This window comes from Mytilus trossulus, chromosome 4, assembly GCF_036588685.1.
Source record: "Mytilus trossulus isolate FHL-02 chromosome 4, PNRI_Mtr1.1.1.hap1, whole genome shotgun sequence".
In the NCBI taxonomy this organism is placed as follows: Eukaryota; Metazoa; Mollusca; class Bivalvia; order Mytilida; family Mytilidae; genus Mytilus; species Mytilus trossulus.
The window spans coordinates 62,815,054-62,839,460 of record NC_086376.1 but is presented as its reverse complement, the minus strand read 5'-3'; the positions used below and the strand labels follow the sequence as shown (position 1 = coordinate 62,839,460).

Here is a 24,407-nt window from a genome sequence, read left to right as displayed (position 1 = left end):
ATGTCTATTACCTAAGGACAGGGACATAATAATTAGCCTTTAATTCTTTTCTATTATTTTATAATAATTCTCGGATTATGTGTTCTTCAATTTTGCACCTATATGTAAGAACTTCTCAATTTACTATATAATTGCATTGATGATTAGTCATGTTTATATAAGAATAAGAAGATGTGGTATGATTGCAATTAGACCACTCTCCACAAGAGACAGAATGACACAGAAATTAACAACTATGTATCACAGTACAGCCTTCAACAATAAGCAAAATCTGTACAACAAGAAGTCTGACTGCTTTGATATATATGTTACAGTAAATAGGTGAAATTAGGAATTACATGTAATCACTAAAATTTAGGGATTACATGTAATTCCTGATGCACCTAGTAAATACATGTAATTCCTGAAACTGCCTAGTATTTACCAGTAATTACTGACTTTAAAACGAAATTTTACAGCTATTTACTAACCATTGAAACTGACATTTATTCTTCTATTCTTGTACTTCTGTAAGCAAATTGTGCTCATCTGCACAATATAATTTGATTCAATAATATCAGTTTGAAAAATAAAATACAAACAAAATGTACTCTTACTAAATTTATCAAAATATTGAAATGTTATACCACTGTCCCAGGTTAGGGGGATGGTTGGGATCCCGCTAACATGTTTAACCCTGCCACATTATTAATATTAATGTATGTGCCTGTCCAAAGTCAGGAGCCTGTATTTCAGTGGTTGTCGTTTGTTTATGTGTTACATATTTGTTTTTCGTTAATTTTTTTACATAAATAAGACTGTTAGTTTTCTCGTTTGAATTGTTTTACATTGTCTACTCGGGGCCTTTTATAGCTGACTATATGCGGTATGGGCTTTGCTCATTGTTGAAGGCAGTACGGTGACCTATGATTGTTAATGTTTGTGTCATTTCGGTCTTTTGTGAATAGTTGTCTCATTGGCAATCATACCACATCTTCATTTTTATATTAAAAATATTTATTTGATTTTTTGGGAAATGAATTATTTCTGTGTTAATACGTAATTAAACATAAACATGCACTGTACATTTTCTATTCAAAGGTCTTTTTTAAAAACACATTTGAAACTGTGTCAATTATCTGCACTATCCCAGCAGCCTTTAGTTGTTTTGCGACCAAATTTCATTTTAACCTCACAACCTTTTCATTCCAATTGATATTTTATAGCGTGTCTTTCTATGTTGTGATGTTACACTATTGTTTCAGATAAGGGAGAAGGTTTGGTACCATTCAAACGTTTAATACCGCTGCAATTTGTTGCACCTGTCCTAATAGTTATCAAAGGTACCTAAGTCAGGAATCTGATCATGCTGATGTTCAGTAGTTGTCGTTTGTTGATATGGTTCATAAGTGCTTCTCATTTTCTACATAAATTAGACCGTTAGTTTTCCTGTTTGAATGGTTTTACACAATTAATTTTTGGGGGCCCTTTATAGCTTGATGCTCCTTGTGAGCCAAGGCTGCATGTTGAAGGCTGTACATTGACCAATAACGGGTTAATTATAAAATGTAACTTGAATTGATAGTTGTCTCATTGGCACTTATCTTCTTATATCTATTTTCCTGTACGTGGTTTCAAGACAATTACCGCTTTTCTACCTTGCTTAACTCAGTGTTTCTGTGTTTCAAAAAAGTACCTTTATAAATGATAATCAACAGTACTCTTACATGTCCTGCGTAACAAAACCCATCAACAATGTCAATTACATTACCATCAAAATACCATTCTTCCTCTACCCTAACATAACCACCTAGATTCTAAATAACATCATTTGTGCGATGGAATTGTTAAACTCCAATTACGAGTGAACAACAAAATTGTGTCGAATAAAATTGAAAATGAAAATGTGACAAAGAGACAACAACCCTACCAAAGATTTAAAATTGGCCACCAATGGTTTGATGTTTTAAATTTTATAATAGTACCTTTTACAGAATCAGAAAAACAATTATACCATCTGCATACTTAAATAATTACAATTCCTGTACATCATAAGGGCGATTTACCATTGCTTTAAAATTACCTTTCAAAATCATTCACATACAATGCAAATCCTATTTTGTATTTTGTCTCTCTTGAAGAAATATTTGAAGTGATCAAGAATTCTTAATGAATGTTAACCCAGAAAAGCGCTTTGGACGTCAGAAATTTATAAAGTGAAAAAAAATGGGTTTTTTTCATATCTTTTTATTAGGGTTTTTGAATTATGTCAAGATATTAACAAAAATATCAAGTTAGTAAATAGCTGCAAAAATGACAAAATAAATCAGTGATTACCTGTAATCACTGAACCAATCAGTAAATACATGTAATTACTAAATTGACTAGTAATTACATGTAATTACTAAATTGACTAGTAATTACAGGTATTTACTGAACTGTTTAGTAATTACATGTAATTCCTAATTTCATCTATTTACTGTAACATATATAAATAAAGGCCCTGAAATGAAAAATGTAAAACAATGTTGTATGAATAATGTCTGTTCCAATTTACTTAGTGACTTTAATTAAAGTTTTAAGTTTTAATTGACCTTACACTTTTATTTATTTTTTATCCAGCTTCCTACATGTACAGAGAATTGGCTTATTCCTGTTTCATATATGCAGTTATATGAAAAACAAAGTAAGATTAGTTCACAAAGCAACAAGTTATACAGAAACTCCTATGGCCTTCTGTTTTCATTATTTGCTGTTTTTGAAGAAAAACAATACAACATAATTATATCACTTTCTTTATTGTAAATTTGTTTTCATTATTTTTATTTCCCTGAACGTTTTCTTACCAACATATAATCAATATAGTGTCCTTGTGGAATGAGTGTAAACCATAGAATAGTTTCATTTCCAAGAGTGACAATTATTTGGCTTTGGTTTTCCCATTGTATCAATGTACCAAAACCTTAAGCAAACGTATTGTAATGCCTAAAATGTGATCAATAAAATAAATCTCAAATTCTCCAGAGAGCATTCCTACAGATGTAAATAGGAAAAACATAAAACTACTCTCTTTGCTCACATAATATTTCAGAACGCAAATGGAAAACAAAATTGCTTGTGCTACAAATGTATAATGCTATGAAATAAGCATATATATTATATAGCATTATTAATCTTATTATTATTTAACAGCATGAACACAGATATTGCTCACTGGAGGCTCTAACAAGAACCAGTGTTGTTCATCTGGATCAATTTGATTCTTCGCAATGGCCACTCTACAACAATAATACATTTTTTGTACTGGTACACTAGAATATAAATCAATGCTAGAAACTTATTTTGGTCAAGCTTAATTCCATTTAGCCTTGTCTAGTTTCAGAGGAAAAGATTTATATAAATAGTAAAAATAACAAACATAACAAACTCCAAGGAAAGTTCAAAACCGTTAACAGACAACCAATGACTGCAGACACCAAGTGGACAGAGCTTTATAATATTTATGAGGCACAGAGATGATGAAATCTATTCGGAGTTTGTCATCAGTTCTTGTGGCTTATGAATATTTTCTGTAGTAATGTACATGTATTTCATAAAATACTCCATAATTTTCTCCAGTCAGGCCTCACAAGACTGAAAGGGACTGATAAATTTCAACAGCTTTAAACTAAAGAGTCAAAAAGCATATGAAGGTCAAGGCTGCACGAAAGGCAAAAATAGCTTTTCATCCTGTTAAGGTTTATGTACCCTTCTGTAGCCATTTTTGTACAAACTTTTCAAACTTCAATTGTATCAAAACTACAGATATAATGAATAATAGAGATATACCATTTTGTACATATTCCAAGAGGAAACTTGACGCAAAGCATTATTTTTCACTGTTCCATTGCATTTAATAGAAAAAGAGGACTTTGTGGCAAATAAATCAAGATTTTTATAGAAAATCCACAGCTTTTATCCTTGTACTCTCATATTTGGCAATTTGATGACTGATAGATATAGGATTATTGCTTGCAGTGCTAGCATTGATTTCCTTAAAACAAGTTTATAAATGTAGTTATTGGTTAAAACAAATATAAATATGGCCAAAATCAAGTACACCTTTTAGGGTGCGCTCGACTTTAGTGACTCAGCACGAGGTGTTTCGGAATTTACAGGTTGCTTAGAACTTTTTGTAAAAAATAAACACTAGCACATCATAGAAAATCAAGTGAGTAATTTATGTTTCAAATTTTAAAACAAAAATCTCTGTATTAAAGGCTGTGGATTTTCTACAAAAATCTTGATTTATTTGGCACAAAGTCCTCTTTTTCTGTCAAATGCAATGAAACAGTAAAAAATAAGGCATTGCATCAAGTTTCCCCTTGAAATATGTACTAAATGGCCTAACTCTATTATTCATTGTATCTGTAGTTTTGATACAATTGAGGTTTGAAAAATTTGTACAAAAATGGCTACAGAAGGGTACATAAACCTTAATTGAATAAATACTAGCCAGGTAAATGAACAATACCTTCGCATAAGAAAGATACCATTTCCTATTATTTTTCACTTCAATAATATTTCCAAAAGAATATATATATGATACACTTTATAGTAGAAATGACTTTCTCAAACAAAGTTTTAACTGACAAAGATGATCTATTTTTGCCGCTTGCATGTGCACTAAGCCAATCAAGTCAAAACTGGTTCAGAGTAGTGAAAATACTATAAATAAGAGCAGATATGACTTCATCACCTGTACATCTTACATCATTGTTTGTATCTAAAAAAAAAATATCCTAATAAATGTAACTGAAAAATATTTCTGTTCAAATAAAAACAGTACTGTCAAAATAAATGTGTAGTATAATCCACAAGTACAAAAGTACTTACAGTTTTGGTTTTTTATTCCTGTAATGATAAAAACACAATACACCTTCTTAAATTCACGTTTTGTATTGCAGTATATATGTGTGTAAATGAAATAGTTTATGTCCTTCAACACGTGTTCTATGTTGTTTTCATCATCAACAAAACAATTATACACTTTTGCATAAACAAAAGACAAATTATGAAAAGATAAATTCCATAAATGGCAACATTGTCATTGATATGACCATTTATAATAGAAAGAATAAAAATCAAATTATCCAGTAATTTACTCAACTATTCACAAGGTATATAAAATAGTGGGTGGAAGAAATAACTCTTGGGACTAATCTAGAAGAACCAATATATCTCACATTCTCAGAATGAATATCCTTTTATGACACCTCACAGACAATAAAACAAATTCAATGGTGTAAATATCAAGTAATACATCTATTATTTACAGTAACATCATTACTAAACTGAGATTCCAGTATTCTTTTTGTAAACAATAAAGCTTCAAAGTTCCAACATTCATCTACGTCATCTCAAGGAGAGATTCAAAATACAACGTAGAATAAAAACTCAATACCCCCATTCTGAACCAGGTCAATGAAGATATAAAAGTACCCAGGTCTATAAATACAATAATGTTGACATAATTAACCTGCTAATGCCAGATATTATGATCTATAATTAAATAACTATATTTTCCTACTAAACAGACAAACAATATTGCTAAGTGTTGCCCTCCATACTCAATTAACCCTTTAAATGATTGTCTAAATAAAATATCTTGTTTCATGAATTATCTTTGTATTCTTATATCTTCAGTGTAAGGTGTAATTGGAGTATCAAGCAATTTGTAAATCCAATCCTATGTCCCTTTTCAAAAGCTTTGATTGTCAAAGAGGGGGGGCATCCCCCTTGGATCAGTCTCTGGAAATGTACATAATTCTAAATATCTAAAGAAGTGTAGACTTTAACATGATGTACAGTGCATGTTGAAATTTTCAAATCCGAAATTAAATAAAACATAGTTTCCATTTAAACAATGAAAATCCTACCATTTTTCTAAAATACACAATTAATAAATCTAATGATAAATATATGGTATACCATGGTGAGGAACAGTGTTCAAATAAACCACACTAATCTATATCAATCAATATCAAAGTAAAAGAAAGCTAATTATAATCACACTAATGATATTCAGGTAAAGTGTCCTGCTAGGCTTATGTCTTTTTGAGTGGTTTGATCAGGTTTTTTCAAGTGTGACCAGATTTCATTTCTATAATAAGAAATGTAAACAAACAAAATCTTAATCTTTATTTGGTTAAACTAGAGGCTCTCAAGAGCCTGTATCGCTCACCTGATTCTACTTGGGTTTTTGAAATCATATAAAAAAATATAAAATTTGGCTAAAAGTGACAACACAACCTCATTTATAAGAAAAGGAACATGTTTAATTTCATTCAAAAGTCCCCCACTGGCGGCCATCTTGGATGACGGATCGGCTACAAAGTAACAACACTTGGTCAGCACCTCATAAGGAACATTCATGCCATGTTTGGTTTTATTCCATTCAGTGGTTCTCTAAAAGAAGTCATTTGTATGCATTTCCCATAGGGTCCTATGTTAAACTAAGTTCCCTGCTGGCGGCCATCTTGGATGATGGATCAGCTACAAAGTAACAACACTTGGTCAGCACCTCATAAGGAACATTCATGCAATGTTTGGTTTTATTCCATTCAGTGGTTCTCTAAAAGAAGTCATTTGTATGCATTTCCTTATAGGGCCCTATGTTAAACTAAGTCCCCCGCTGGCGGCAATCTTGGATAATGGATCGGCTACAAAGTAACAACACTTGGTCAGCACCACATTAGGAACATTCATGCCATGTTTGATTTCATTCCATTCAGTGGTTCTCTAAAAGAAGTCATTTGTATGCATTTCCCATAGGGTCCTATGTTAAACTAAGTCCCACGCTGGCGGCCATCTTGGATGATGGATCAGCTACAAAGTAACAACACTTGGTCAGCACCACATAAGGAACATTCATGCCATGTTTGGTTTCATTCCATTCAGTGGTTCACTAGAAGAAGTGATTTGTATGCATTTCCAATAGGGTCCTATGTTAAACTAAGTCCCCCGCTGGCTGCCTTCTTGGATAATGGATCAGCTACAAAGTAACAACACTTGGTCAGCACTCCATAAGGAACATTCATGCTATGTTTGGTTTCATTCCATTTAGTGGTTCTCTAGAAGAAGTCATTTGTATGCATTTCCCATAGGGTCCTATGTTAAACTAAGTCCCCCGCTGGCGGCCATCTTGGATGATGGATCGGCTAAAAAGTAACAACACTTGGTCAGCATCCCATAAGGAACATTCATGCTATGTTTGGTTTTATTCCATTCAGTGGTTCTCTAAAAGAAGTCATTTGTATGCATTTCCCATAGGGTCCTATGTTAAACTAAGTCCCCGGCTGGCGGCTATCTTGGATGATGGATCAGCAACAAAGTAACAACACTTGGTCAGCACCTCATAAGGAACATTCATGCCATGTTTGGTTTCATTCCATTCAGTGGTTCTCTAAAAGAAGTCATTTGTATGCATTTCCCATAGGGTCCTATGTTAAACTAAGTCCCCCGCTGGCGGCCATCTTGGATGATGGATCGGCTACAAAGTAACAACACTTGGTCAGCACCCCATAAGGAACATTCATGCTATGTTTGGTTTTATTCCATTCAGTGGTTCTCTAAAAGAAGTCATTTGTATGCATTTCCCATAGGGTCCTGTGTTAAACTAAGTCCCCTGCTGGCGGCCATCTTTGATGATGGATCGGCTACAAAGTAACAACACTTGGTCAGCACCACATAAGGAACATTCATGCCATGTTTGGTTTCATTCCATTCAGTGGTTCACTAAAAGAAGTCATTTGTATGCATTTCCAATAGGGTGCTATGTTAAACTAAGTCCCCGCTGGTGGCCATCTTGGATAATGGATCGGCTACAAAGTAACAACACTTGGTCAGCACTCCATAAGGAATGAATATTCATGCTATGTTTGGTTTCATTCCATTTAGTGGTTCTCTAGAAGAAGTCATTTGTATGCATTTCCCATAGGGTCCTATGTTAAACTAAGTCCCCCGCTGGCGGCCATCTTGGATGATGGATCGGCTACAAAGTAACAACACTTGGTCAGCACCCCATTAGGATAATTCATGCTATGTTTGGTTTTATTCCATTCAGTGGTTCTCTAAAAGAAGTCATTTGTATGCATTTCCCATAGGGTCCTATGTTAAACTAAGTCCCCGGCTGGCGGCCATCTTGGATGATGGATCGGCAACAAAGTAACAACACTTGGTCAGCACCTCATAAGGAACATTCATGCCATGTTTGGTTTCATTCCATTCAATGGTTCTCTAAAAGAAGTCATTTGTATGCATTTCCCATAGTGTCCTATGTTAAACTAAGTCCCCCGCTGGCGGCCATCTTGGATGATGGATCGGCTACAAAGTAACAACACTTGGTCAGCACCTCATAAGGAACATTCATGCCATGTTTGGTTCCATTCCATTCAGTGGTTCTCTAGAAGAAGTTCAAAATGTAAATTGTTAACGACAACGACGACGGACGACGACGGACGACGACGACGACGGACGACGGACGCCAAGTGGTGAGAAAAGCTCACTTGGCCCTTCGGGCCAGGTGAGCTAAAAAGAAACAAAGCTTGAAATAAATACACATGTCAACAATGCGTTATTTTGAGTAAATAAGAAAAGTTACACTGGACAGTGCTACCTTCATTAAAATGCTTTTCATTTTTTTTCATTTCCAAAATATCAAATTCAGCGCAATTTAAGACACAAGCAAATGTAAAATTATCAAAGAGTTTTAGGTGGGGTAATATTTTGATATTCTTATTTTATGGGATTTTCTTTTTTCAGCACAGTAGAGAGATATGAAAAATTATCACTAGAAACTAAGGGAGCATGTGCCGTTGTCAATGTTAATTTCGATGTTGTCATATGCAAAATAGTGATATACAGATTGTCATTGGTCATCTCAACTCTCTTGTTTTTCTTACTTTCACCGTAGCTGCTCAAGCGAAAAAATCAAAATTATTGAAATGACCAACGATTATCCATATTTTAAAAGTGTACCATACTTAGAATCAGACTCTAAATAAAGCTCATTTATAGAAATGTATTTTTAGAATTTGTATTTTTTCATCTTTTCAGGAATTGAAAAGAAGTACATTCTAAGACAAGTATTACTATTGTTAATTGTTAAAATGAATTTGATCTAGCTTATGTATTACACATGCAACAAGAAGTCAAACAGTGACAATATTAATACTCATATTAGCTTCATAAATATATCTATTGATTTAACAAAGTCAAACACACCAATATGTCAGATCAAAGCTGTGGTCTCATGTTTTAATATGCTTTCAATAATTTCTTAAGATTAAAGGGAGAAGCATCATACTTACTAAGCATTGGATATCACTGATGTTTTCTACCTGATACAAGGATATAAGGTTTCTAGTTTTGATATTCTATAATACCCACCTGAACCTTCCTCCTTAGAATCAATAGGAACAGGGACTGAATTATTTTCCACACTACTTCATCATAGTTTAATCATAATTTAAGGAAGATTTTTTAATCCCTATATATTTATGACACCCACATTTTTAATTGCTTTCTCGTTATACATAGTAGCCTCCTCTTTTAAAGTTATTTAAAGAATAATTGAGGGTTCATGACGAGCATTAAGGAATGCAATACTAATTACTTTTAGAAAAAAAATCAGTTCCTGGATAAAGCGAAAATCAAATTTGCAAGCAATTTTTATATTTGTGCATCCTGTCCTTTGCAAAAATTATCACACTCGAAGAAAATATTTCTAAATTAGACAATTTAATGACCAACGTTAAAAATAGACATTCTGTTATTATTAGTATAACTATTATATTCAATTTATATTGTAAGACTACCTTGATGTTACATCCTAGTCTTTTTACTTTTGTAGCATCAGTTGTGACTACCATACAATTTACAGATATTTGTGAGTTTGGTTTATGTATCCAATCTTTGTTTACTCAACATTTGACACCAGATACATGTATCTATATACATCACTCAAATATGCAGCAGGAAGTAACTTATTATGTACTTACATGTACTACCTGTTAATAAGTCCTTCCTCTTATATATAAGTCAGTCTCTACTTACATGTACTAGATATAAGATGTGGTACGAGTGCTAATGAGACAAATCTCCATCCAAGTCACAATTTGTAAAAGAAAACCATTATAAGGTAAAGTATGGTCTTCAACATGGAACCTTGGCTCACAACGAACAGCAAGCTAAAGGGGCCTAAAAATGCACTACTATGTACTTACAAGAACTACTTGTTAATAAGTCCTTCCTCTTATATATAAGCCAGTCTCATGTAGGTATGTCACTAAAGAGGTGTTAACTTTACTGAACACCACTTTCAAAACAACATTTTGTCATGACATTTGGAGTATTCAAAACACTGTTACCAATATGATATTAGATTAACAACAGTAACAAACTTATTAAAACAATGACATCCATCAACTACAGCAGAATATCAATCAATAAAATCCACGGAATTCAATTAGGAAACATTTCTGAATTATTAAAAGACACTAATACAGAAATAGGTTGCTAACCAAACTTTACCAAACAATTGATTCTGCTTAATGTCCAGCAGCAAATATTTCATATAAAAAAGAAGATGTGGTATGATTGCCAATGAGACAACTATCCACAAAAGACCAAAATGACACAAACATTAACATCTATAGGTCACCATACAGCCTTTAACAATGAGCAAAGCCCATACCGCATAGTCAGCTATAAAAGGCCATGATAAGACAATGTAAAACAATTCAAACGAGAAAACTATGCATGTTTAGAATAAACAATGCAACCAAAAGACAAATACAAAAGTAAAATGAAAGGTGATATGTGTGGATAAAGATAGTTGACAAGATGCAAATTTTAACACCACATAGGTAACTAGATGGTCTTCAAAAAAGTGCAGCACACTTTTCACCCAATGCAATGATTGACCTTCCATACTTTACCCATGGTTAGTAAGGCTCAGATTGCCTATCATATGTTTCTCAAAGTAAAAGATGAAAATGTGATTTCCTAAAGACTTGAATGGAGATTATGTGTGACCATACTGCTACCATTAAAACCATCAAATCTGTAAACAATGAAAATTCTTCCTGGAGGTCTCCAAATTACCATATATGAGTAAAGCTTGATAAAAGTTTAGCTTTCTGTGGCAGATTCAGAAATTTTCATAAGTTGGGGTCCACTGACTGACCTAAGAGGAGGCCCCCTCCAGTCACGCTTCAGTGATTCCCTATATAAGCAACCAATTTTTTTCCCCAAAAGGGGCGCCTGTGCCCTCTGCCCTCCCCCCCCCCCCCCCTAAGTTCGCCTCTGGCTTTGTAATGACTAGATCAATCAGAATTGTGAGCATTTGCTGAACTGAATTTGGGATTTATTTTTGGGAATTCGGAATGATAATATTCAATGCTTAGATTGCACATACATTCAATTTTAGTTATGAAAGTATCATCAACATTCAACCATGTGTATACATGTAAATGTACAGCTCCAACCTACCTTTGAGCCACCTGATCTCAACTGTTTCCTCATTGCTCATATGTTTCCATCCCTACATTACATGTATACAACAATTGTAAAAAGTTTACATGTACATCATAACCTTACTTGCTATTTTAGTAGAATCAAAGTGAATTGCAACAATACACCACAATCAATGTAAAAATCAAATCCACTTTTAGTACATGAACTTAAAATTCAAACACAAACAAATTATTGTGTTGACAATAAAAACTATAATCTTGTGATTAAACACAACAGGACATCGATTAACACATGTATGAATGAAATCTACTGCAATCAGTATTGATCAGTGTATTGATAAATTCATTTCCTGTTTATTGTTTATTTACTTTATCCCTGCAATGTAATAAGTACTTCACAATGGGTTACATCTATAAACAATTCTGCAATTAAAAGTTTGAAAGCAACTATAGTTTTCTCTTTAGAGCTGGTCCTGAATTAGACTGAGATTGCTCTGACGTCATACAGCATTTTTGGGAACTTATTGATGTGAAATCAGGAAAGCCTTTATTTTTCCAAAAATGTTATGCCCCTTCCCCGCTGGCAGATGTTGTGTGCTTGAATAAACACCAGGTCCTTTTTTCTTTGCAACAAATTTCAAATTCATGCTACGGATCTTGTGAAATTTGTGACTATTTTGCAAATTTCAGATGCTTATAATAATCAGTATTGCCGGGTGAAATTCATAAGGTTTAAAATCTGACCCTACTATTACAAACAAAATAAATGGAGAATGCGTTCCCATGGACACAGATGATGCCCCCTCTTACATACAACATTATAAAGGGACATAAATCAAGAATGTTTGGTTGAGGCAACTCAAGTTAGAAAAGCTAAGGGAAACTAACAATTTTGCATTTTTTTCCATTTATAAACGGGTATAACTCGAGAATGGTGATATTAACGCCACTTTCTTGAAATAACCAATTGTATATATGTTTGATAACATTTGTTTGAGGCAAACTTAAGTTAGAGGAAAGAAACTAAACATTAGGCATTTTTCCATTTATAAAGGGGACTCAGAACGGTTCCAGTGACGCCACCAAAATTGAAGCTGGATCTGTGTTTTGTGGTAATTAGCACTGTGTACAAGTTTTCTAAAATAAAGTTAGAGAACGGAAACAAATTTTGGTACGAACATACAGACGAACAAAGGTAACACTTAATGCCTCCTCTGCTATGGCCAAGGATACAGTTGCAGATCAAGGATTTAAAAAGGGGGAGGGGCCCGTTTGCAAGCTAATGTTTAAATTTTTGGAATGATACTTGTAAAATGTATATGCATTTATCATAAAATTGAGAATGGAAATGGGGAATGTGTCAAAGAGACAACAACCCGACCAAATAAAAAAACACAACAGCAGAAGGTCACCAACAGGTCTTCAATGTAGCGAGAAATTCCCGCACCCGGAGGCGTCCTTCAGCTGGCCCCTAAACAAATATATACTAGTTCAGTGATAATGAACGCCATACAAATTTCCAAATTGTACACAAGAAACTAAAATCTAAATAATACAAGACTAACAAAGGCCAGAGGCTCCTGACTTGGGACAGGCACAAAAATGCGGCGGGGTTAAACATGTTTGTGAGATCTCAACCCTCCCCCTATACCTCTAAACAATGTAGAAAAGTAAAAGCATAACAATACGCACATTAAAATTCAGTTCAAGAGAAGTTCGAGTCTGATGTCAGAAGATGTAACCAAAGAAAATAAACAAAATGACAATAATACATAAATAACAACAGACTACTAGCAGTTAACTGACATGCCAGCTCCAGACTTCAATTAAACTGACTGAAAGATTATGATTTCATCATATGAACATCAGGCACAATCCTTCACGTAAGGGGTTTAGTATCACACCATCATAACATATATGAGAAAAACATAACCCGTGTCATGCCAACAACTGTTTTTAGAATAAATGTGTTTAGTTCCGACGCAAAGACCTTATCAGTGACTCAATATTAACGCCAAAATATGCAATCTTTAATGACTTGACAACAGTATCGTAATTATATCCCTTCTTAATAAGTCTATTCAAAGGTTTTGTAAGTTTATGAGGTGAATACTGACACCTTTGTGCTTTATAAAGAATATTTCCATAAAAAATTGGATGTGAAATACCTGAACGTATAAGAAGTCTGCATGTTGAGCTATATTTACGAATGATGTCTTCATACCGATGATAAAATTAAGTAAATGTTTTGACTAGTTTGTGATATCGAAAACCCTGGTGTAATAATTTTTCAGTAATACATAAATTTCTCTCGTTAAAATCTAAAACATTGTTACATACACAAGCGAATCGTACAAGTTGAGATATATAAACACTGTAAGATGGTGACAAGGGAACGTCACCATCTAAAAACGGATAATTAAAGATAGGAAATGAAAAATCATCCCTTTTATCATAAATTTTGGTATTCAGCTTTCCGTTAGTGATATAGATATCAAGATCGAGGAAAGGGCAGTGGTCATTGTTAGTATTAGCTTTATTTAAAGTAAGTTCACCAGGATAAATTTCATTAATATACATACTGAAGTTGTCATTATTGAGAGCCAAAATATCATCCAAATATCTAAAAGTATTATTAAATTTGTTTATCAGATGTTGTTTTGATGGGTCTTTGCTTATTTTTGTCATAAATTGTAACTCATAACAATACAAAAAGAGGTCCGCAATAAGTGGTGCACAGTTCGTCCCCATTGGAATTCCGATAATCTGACGATATACGGAATCACCAAAGCGAACAAAAATGTTATCTAGTAAAAATTCAAGGGCATATATAGTATCAAAACATGTCCAATTAACATAGTTTTTTTGTTTATTGCTACTAAAAAATGACCTAAAAGAGTTTGAACATATATATTCACATTCTGATTTTTTGAATGCCCATTTAATAAGGTGTGTGAATTTTTTCTTAATGAGAATGTGAGGCAATGTGGTATACAGGGTAGAAAAATCAAAACTTTGAACAGATTCAAAATCAGCAATATAAGCATGCAATTTATCAAGTACTTCAACGAGTTCTTGACACTCCAAAAGTAATTTATTCCACTATTTTCGAAGGCCTTATTTGAACAATTTATTATAAGGTTTTTAATTGTACCAAGTGTGCTGGTAAGAATGATAGACAATTTAGTAGAACAATGGCTTGAAGATGAAATAAATCTATATTTGTAAGGGGTTTTGTGTAGCTTCGGAAGCCAATTCATAGTTGGGACTTTCATTGTATTTGGCTCTGCTTGTAAAGCGGTTGCTAAAAGTTTATGTTTGTTACAGATTTCGTTTTCTGAAAATGGAGTCAGTTGGAATGTTGGTGAATTGGTGATTTCCTTTTTCAGAACCTCAATGTAAAATTTACGTCAAACAATAATAATATTATTAGCAGCTTTATCATAAATGTATATGATGCTACATAAGGGAGGCGGGTCATTTGATCTACCCCAACCATTAAATCCACCTCTAAAAAGAAAATACTATGTAAAAATACATGTACATAATTTAAAACAGAACTAGCGCTCTTACCATTACAAATGACAATGTATGTAATTGTATCTACAATCCAATCTTAAATCCTAATTCTTCATCCCACTACCAATGTTTGATGGCAAAAACAACACTAAATCACTATTTATTCATTTTCAATTGAACTTGTTGCAGATCAAATGACTTTTACTACCTACTTGCCCATAGGATGTCACAACCATAGGCTGAGTAAATGATTTGATCTGTAACTGAAAATGGTTTATTGTAATCATAGGATCTCATTGATATATCATCAAATGAAGACTTGTGAAGACAATTATCCCATCAGCAAATTACTTTCTAAAATCACAGGTAGAATTACATGGGTCAGGCAAATGTCTAGTTTATCATTATTCCCAGACTACAAACTATCAGGAAAGTAATCATACTACCATTATATTCTACTCAACATCAAAACATGATAAATACATCCATCAGTTAAAGAGGAATAAATGCATGTTAGGTAAAAATCATAAAGACAGCAATGTAACAACAAGAAGTACATAAACTAACATTTCTCTGAGCTCTGTTCAGGTACATGTGTATACAAAAAGATCATTCATCCAAATGCCAACAAGATGCTCAGGTATTTTTTTGCAAAACATGACCTTAAAAGTACAGGGATGTGGCATGGAACATGAGAAATATCAGAAAATGTTCCAACCTTTTTCATGTAAACAAAAAAACAGTTAGGACAAGTTGAATAAATAGAAAATAAAAGTGACATCACCAAAATTCAAACTAATGATCTGTTTTTTGTGGTAATAAGAATTGTTTATACCATAAGTTTAATAACATTTGATTGAGGCAAACTAAAGTTAGACAACAGTAACAACAGTAACTAACTTTGGGACGTATTTATGTAGGGTTAAACATAAATATGTAGACTGACAGTGGTAAATCTGAATGCCCCTTCCACCAACTAAGACAGAGGCATAAGCTACAGTTGGGGCATAAAAAAGGATGCATAAGACCCTTAATTTCTTCACATATGATATAGAAACATTAAATTGATTTGATACTTTTCCAAATCACACTTTTCAATGGATTAAAAATCTGTTGATGGAGCAGAAAGAGAGGACAGCTGTGTGTTATTTATGTTTTAACAGGAGTTACAAAAGTTTAAAAAATATGTCAACAATGATAGAACAAATTAAATGAGGGATTTTCCTAGAAAAACTATAATATATATATCAAAGTACAAATGTAAGTAATGTGTGCTTACCAGGATGTTAACTACATCTGGGTCAAAATGTTTTACAGTACTTACTTATTCAAAGTATTATTTCCTTTTTTTCTAATCCTAACCAGTACTGGAATGAAATATTTGCCACCGGACCAGGAAGTATTATGTGAAAATGTAGGCCATGCTTACAAACAATTACATAACCAAACTGTTCAAGTAGGGAATACACAATTATAATTATGAATGAGACAGGTAAAGCAGGAAATATAACTCTTTATGAGGTTAACAATTGTAAATTTTTGTTAGATTCAAAAGCAAAATAATATTTCGCAAAAACCTTTTGAAATAAGAAAATGAATAATGCACATCTTAAGACATTGCTATATGTATATACAATTTACATCAAAACAAATGTTATTATGTAAAAATACTCTGATTTAAATCTTTATATTGAAATAAGCAGTTCATTTATTTATCAATTTTCAGATAATCATAATTAGAATTTTAAAAGAAGTCGGTATTATATAAAACTCAGTCAAGGTTTTTAGGTCCTGAGTATCTCTCAAAGCTAAATATCCACTGAAATGCTAATAACCCTAGCTATCGGACAGTTTACAACCATATGCATATGAAACCCTCATGCTGGTAATATCTTTTTTTTCCATTTTCCTCGAATGTCATGATCAAGAGATTTAAACCTTCTAAATATAAATATTTAAACCTCTTGGGATTTCACAAAATGTCAATATAATCATGCTGTCTGCAATAACATCATTAATTCAATGATCAGCATTTCATGTAGGACTTCTAGAAACTCACATCTATAACAGATTTTTTTAAATTACATTGGAGAATGAATTATTTCCCTTGTTGGGAAGAATACTGGTAAAATACTGGTTCATTGCAGTGGAGAGCAATGCTGAGAAGCAAAAAGAACACAATGTGTTACTTTATTGACAAACATTTCTAGATAATGTTGCAAGGAAAAACCATTAATAATTATGATAATTGTTATATCTATACATGTATAAATCAAATATCATCATTGGCTATTTTGGGTTTTAATGCTCTCAAATAGTGATTTGACTTTCCACCTATTATTGATCTCAAGTGGTAAGGGTTTTGTTCAGGGAAACCGGAAAAATACTTGTTTTTTTACAAATGCATTGAAAATGGTTGTCTAAAGAAAACTGATCAGGCCAAACCAAAAAGTAAGTGCAGAAATTATTACCTATTTTACCATGAAAATAAAAGAATCAGGATATTTGATTATTTTGATGTCAGACAATACACTTTAAAAGTATCAATACTAACTTTAGAAAAGTGCATGTTAAGGCATAAAAAATAGGTTACATGTAGGCAGAGAAACAGTGTACAGTTAACCCCTTATTACAACTACATGTATTAAAGTCTCATCGCCTTTTGCAACTTTTGATGCAGTGAGTCAAAGCTAATAATTAGTTTTAACAGTTCATCTGAGGATAATACACCTACTATCAACATTATCTTTAATCTATCAAATTTCTCAAATACAAATGAAAAACACAGAATTTGTTAACTCAAAAAATAAGAAAATACAATTCTCCTGGTATAAACCACCCATCAATGTAGACATAAAACCAATACTTGCACCAAATAACCAAGTATAATCAATACTTGTACAAAATATCCAAGTATAATCAATACTTGTACCAAATATCCAAGTATATATATGTACACACTCTGCATACAAACGACATAAAAATCTATAATAAATACCAAAGACTTTGTAAAGTGGATAGTCGCACGACAACGCCGATGCTCTATATTTAATGATAAATAATCTCAATACATACATATATATCTACACATATAATATATAACTCAAACATCAGTATCGACACAAAAAACTCTCCAAATAAAAAGCTTAATAAACTTTAACCAGAATTAAAATTTACCAAGAAAATTCGACTGCTCAGATTGACGATGTCGTGCTGAATGATAACATAGGCAATAAAATACCGCGAAAATAATTTTGAAGCGGGAAAACATTACGCCCTCTATGCTACATATGATGAAACACCCAGGAGAAATTAATTTCACTCTAATGCACTGCCCGTTTAAACGAATGAAATTATAAATATACATACATGTACATTTTATTTATATTATATATTACCATGTACTAATATAACCTTAAAAGACTTACCCTTTGTTAAATCAAGTAACTGCTAACAACTTTTTAAGCCTTTTAAAAGATAAAAGCTGACTGAAACAACTATGAAGGTGGTTTATCTGAGGTTTTTCTTTTTTAGAGGACAAACAATACTGAAAAGTCACGATTAACTGTATGAGGAAAAGAGATATTAATTGTATCATTTTAAGTTCTGATGGTCGTAGGAGCATGTGTGATTCTAAATCATCATTCCTTTGTTGTTCTGTACTGTTCTGTACTGTAACACACCTTTATAAAATATCATTCATATATTCTTCAATGAATTTTTCAATGAATTTAAATGGTGGGAAAATTTCTTTACAATTTGTAATACCTGACTACTATTGTAGTAGTACAGTACCTCAATACAGATAGTGACTATTTAAACTTAGTGGAAAGTTTTGTTACAATTTCATGCATACATATTTGTCATTCATTATGACTTGTGGAATTTTTAATCTAAGCAAGACAAAATAAAACATTAACAACACAAAAAACGTCACATGGGATCTTCCATTTTGAAGCAGTGATGTCAGACTTTAATTCAAATTAATAAGGTGAAGAAAAAAATATAACAAATGAATTATGCCCCAACCCCTGATGGATCTACATATATGATAAATAAAATTGAAAGGAAATGGGGAAATGCATATATATATTTGTTACAAGCATCAGAGCAAATATTGGCTAACTAGGAGGCTGCCTTATACAAAATCCTAAATCAAAAACTGGGTCTTTGAGTGGCTCAGTCATCATGAGTAACTTTAGTAAGCATTTTGAGATGCATATACCAGTAATCAAAACTCAGGCATTTTTTCAACAGGGAACCTTTCAACACTCTATTTTTATAAAGGACATTTCCAATTTTAAATATTTTCAAGACAACTATGTGATAGATGAGGGTAAACAATGCATACGATAGAGAATAAAAGCGTTAAGTATATGGTTTGAATAATAAAATACAATAAAACCAAATGTATAGGTATGCAGTCTAATCAATTTTCATTTCAAAACCAGTTATCTAGTAACTTTGTGGTTTCTTACTATAAGGGACGAACAATGGTATACTGTAAATTCAGAAATTATTGCATGACTTTTCTCAAAATCGTAAAAATTAAAATCGCATTCAAGTGTAAAATGACAAAATCGCAATAATAAATGCACGCGATAATTTCTGAATTTACAGTAATTAATATGGTTTGAGTAACCTTAGGCCAACTTGACTGTATATAGCAACTGGTTTATGGTCGAAATTTTACCCTCCAATGCCAAATAAACAGATTGTGGAACCAGTGCAGACATTTTCGACAAAGTTGTCAGAATATGACTGGCGTTTGGACTGTACTCTGCTGAAAGTACAACAGACTATTCATTGATGTTCAATGACAAATAAATTTACTAGCCCCTCAGGCTACTGTGACACGGACAATAACTAGCCTGACACAAAAGTTACTAGTCTCAGGCTAGTGGGCTAGCGTTAGTGTCGAACCCTGAATTCCCATTGTCAAACAGCATAAATTTCACTAGTAAAGTGACTTACTTATAAATCTTACAGGTAACATCAAAATATGTTTATTGGTATTTCGAAAAATTAAGTAGGCAAAATAATAACCTAAAATTAACTTTTTAGCATTTTGATACAACTGCAGTAGCAAGATAGGAAAAATAAAAAGGGAAAGTGTCAATTAGACACAGATGAGGCCCCTGCTTGTTTATAACATTATCAATAAAGTGACATGTACTGTAACTATAACACTACCCAAATTCATACTTAATCTAGTGTTTTTTTGGTTGTAAGCATTGTGCATAAGAGTTATAACAATTGGTTGATGCAAACTGGAGTTTGAGAATGAAAAAAAGAAATCAGCTAATTTTCCATATCTAAAGGAAGAGATCCCAATTACGGATGGACATACAAACTGACAAGGGTAAAACTTGATGCCCCCTCTGCTGTAGCGGTGGCATAAAAATTCACACAAAGGACCAGCTTATTTCAGTATTTGAAGAAAATAAATTTATAAACATATATGTGAAACAGTTTATGTATGTAATCTAAATTAATATTTCATTTCTAATCCAAAAATCATCCCAGTCAAAAATTCATTTACCTCCCAATTAATATATATAGTATAGAGACATGTAACTTAAATATGAATGTACATGTAATAAAGATGAAGATAAACCATTCTGCAATTTTTCAGTCTAAAATCACTTTTAACCATGTGTGTACACAGTAAACCAATACGTAATCTTATAAAAAATAAAAACTGCAGCACATGAATAATGTATACATTGTTCATGGAGAAATTGATTTGTTCATAAGTCATAATGTTAACATACTACAATGTATTAATCTTATTCCAAATCAAACCCAAATCTGACATGTTTTGTTTAATATTGAATAATCAATATTGTACTGTATTGTACTGAAAAAAAAATCATGTGATAAAAAAATGTCTTATTAGGCAATCCCTAAACCTTTAAAATAAGGTCAAGGACGATGGATATATGGCAGATTGAAACCTCATAGAACTTGCCATCAGGGATGGGGTAATCGTAGTATGTAATCGTAATCGATTGTAATTGATTACATTTTTTCAAGTAATCGACAGTAATCTGTAATCGACCATATTTTTGATTACATGTAATCGTAATTTAATCGATTACAGCAAAAATTATGATGTAATCATCGATTACTTTCGATTACATTTCGATTACTTTAGTAAAATAGTTTGATAAAATGAAACCTATATTTGAAATGAAAAGAGACAAACTGCATGTATTCATCAGTTTATAGTACTGATAAAATAAAGTGCATTAATATTGCTTGAGAGTTTATAAGATTAACCAGATCTTCTTACAAAATTTAGTATATTTCCAGCATCTGAAATAAAAGACTTTTAATGTTTGTCAATAATTCTAGACCTTCTATATCATAACAAAAAAGTTAAAAATAAGTAAAATAAATTCAATATAGATTGTAATCGATTACATACAAAAATAAGTGTAATCGATTATTAATCGATTGCACAAAAATCCTTCATGTAATCGATTATTAATCGATTACATTTGTCAGTAATCGTGCCCATCCCTGCTTGCCATGCTTACAGAAAGCACTTGTTTACAAGATTATAAGTAGCCAGGAGATCTGTGGTGTAGTGGTTAGTGCATCGGACTACTAACACAAAGGCTCATGGTTTGATTCCCGTTCCGGGATGAAAATTTCAGGGACTGAATTTTCGGCTCTCCCTTGACACCATTTGCAAGCACATGTATGGTCTTGAGGAAACGATGATAGTCTGTCCGAAGGGGGCGATAAATGGCTGACCTGTGTTCAGAGAGAGCAATATCAATTGCACGTAAAAGACACCCTTATAGATTTCGAAAAAGGAGCAGGCTAATGCCGCAAAGTGGAAAAGGATTAATATAATTTGTAAAACTTGTTTCCCAATCCAATATTACTAAATATGTTTAAACTATAAAGTAGCCAGATATTGTACCTTCAGAAACATAAAACTTTATACAAGTAGTTGACACTATGGTTGCTGGATTAAGATCATTGTCTCTCATTCTGAAAAGAGGCATAAATCAGTACAGCTCCATATGTTTATTTTCCTTTTTATCCGTTAATTGTACATTAGTATGTACATGATTGAGTAATTTATACTTTCACATCTTAATCAATTACAACAAGGATCAGCTGTCACAATATAACATGTCATTTGTAACTTCTCATAATTGTCAAACAAGACAACTGTCTATCTAGTATCATGTAATTAAAAAGTCAACTGGTATATAAATTAAAGTTAAGTGTGTCACTCTGATAAAAATTAAAGCAAGTTCAAATGATACACATGGTACAATGGAACAAATATAAACATAAATGAAAATAAAGTAAATCAACTCAGTGATTCAGCAAAATTATAATGAAGCTACATGTATGCATCTTGAGATTTTAAACAATTGCTTGGATCCCCTTATATATAGATCTTAATGTATTTAATTGCAATTTTTTTGTATATATATTTCATTCACATAGGTATTTCTCTCAAATAAATGAATCACAGTGTCAGTCCATGGCTTTTTGGCAAATCTTATTTAGTTTTTCAAATGATTCTTCAAATTAAAATAAAGTTGAACCTGTTTTACATGTACAAATGTACATACTTGAATGACTATCTAAGTTTTATTATAACTGTTTAAACAAGTGTACATGTACTTAAACATGTTTTATATTCTTTTTCTAAAAGGAACATCCTTTTTTTCTATCAAAATCTTCATACATTTTTTTGTAATTGTGCTGCTACTGAATCTGACTTCCTGTACACTACACGTAGTTCACCCTTATTTTCCAGTATACATGTACAGTGACCTTATACATGTATTATCAACTATGAGACCTCACGTTACAATTTCTGCCTCTTACAAAACAAACATTAGAAACAATTTATCCATAACATCATTTAACAACTGATTAGGAATAGTTTAATCAACACATTTGGCCAGTAGTTTCAACGTACAAGATTTTTGTAAAAATTAACAGAGGACCACAGATGACAAGTCGATGGACAGGAAGTGATGAGAAAAGCTCACATTGTAGCCAAGTGTAAAATTTGGCTCTTTGGTTTTTAATGTACAGGAAAGGACATTTCACAAGATGAACATGAAAAATTTAATGTACAAATGTAGTTCTAAAATTTTGATTGATATTAAAGAAGGGATCAATTCTGGTCTATACTACTGTTTTAAACTAGCCAGAACCGGTTGAATTATTAAAAATAAAATGTTGTTTCTTTTGTTTGTCCCCCTACTTTTTAAAAATATTTTAATTTCTTAAATAAAAGAATTACAGGAAATTTTGATCAAACATCCTTCATGAATTTAAAAATGGAGACAAGATTAGTATTCAATTTCAGACGCTAAAATGTCCTATGTAATTGTAAACGCACAAATGATGATATGTGCATTTCTTATTTCTGCCCAAAAGTCCTATGCCCAATGCAACATGTTTGTAAAAAACAACTCATAATGATATTCTCTGCAGTACTTCAACAGGAAACTTTTTTTCTAGGCCTCTAGACTATCTAGACTGGAAAAGACTAGTAGTAGTAGTACTAATGACTACAATATTGTTCAAGTAATATAATGAAGTTGCTGGGATATGCTTCTCATTTTTGGATCTTGTATCACCGTCAAAGGGAGTTGAAAATTGATTGTTGATGAAATTATATGTCATATCGTAAAATGGCTTTTGTTCAGTCTCTGAATCCCAAAGGAAGAAAAAAACAAAGAGTTGGAAATCAAATTCTTACCAGTTACAACTGTTCTGAGTGTGAATTTCGCAGTGCTGAATTCCACTTTATAACCACTTGAACAAAATACCATAGGTTTCTCCATGGAATACAGAGTATCGATAAAGTATCTGTTTCTTTCAACCAATTTTTTGTGAATCCACGTTTTAAAAAGGTGAAGGTCGATATTGAAATATTGTAAATCGCAAAACGTATTCGGAAACTGATCCGATTCTTCTTCATCATCTTTCAGTTTCGGGCGATATAAATATAAGGATCATCAGAGACATATATACACATATATATGTCTCTGGGATCATATACCTGTACAAAAAATATAATAAATTATTTGCAAAATAATCTCAGAAAAAAAGACGAAATAAAAATCAAACTTATGTACATGTATATCTGAAAATTAACATTTAGATAAAGATACATTAAAAATATATAGTTTAATAGCCTAGCTACGTAGGGATAGAAAGTAGGGATGCAACTGCAGATTCTGAGATCATACTCTTAAACCATGTACTAGTCTAAAGTATTTTAACTGCATAAAACTATATTTGTTGTGGCTGATGATTCCAATACATTATTGTACGTGGATAAAAATGAATTTTTATAACTGTCTTTAGATGCCTAAGCTGATGAGTCCGATGGATTTCTATGTC

General features: G+C 32.3%; 1 protein-coding gene across 3 annotated transcripts in view; it reads right to left on the bottom strand.

The window, feature by feature from the left end:
• LOC134715721 (transient receptor potential cation channel subfamily M member 3-like) overlaps positions 1–23,914 on the bottom strand; it is a 114,938-nt gene extending 91,024 nt beyond the window's left edge. The window contains exon 1 of one of the 3 annotated variants that reach the window (XM_063578085.1): positions 23,761–23,914. The gene's annotated coding sequence lies outside the window, so the exon portion shown is untranslated. Of the gene's footprint in view, positions 1–9,836; positions 9,970–11,619; positions 11,768–23,760 lie in introns of those variants that run through there. The other 2 variants (XM_063578088.1, XM_063578087.1) reach the window with 2 other exon arrangements.
• Positions 23,915–24,407: the final 493 nt, after the last annotated feature.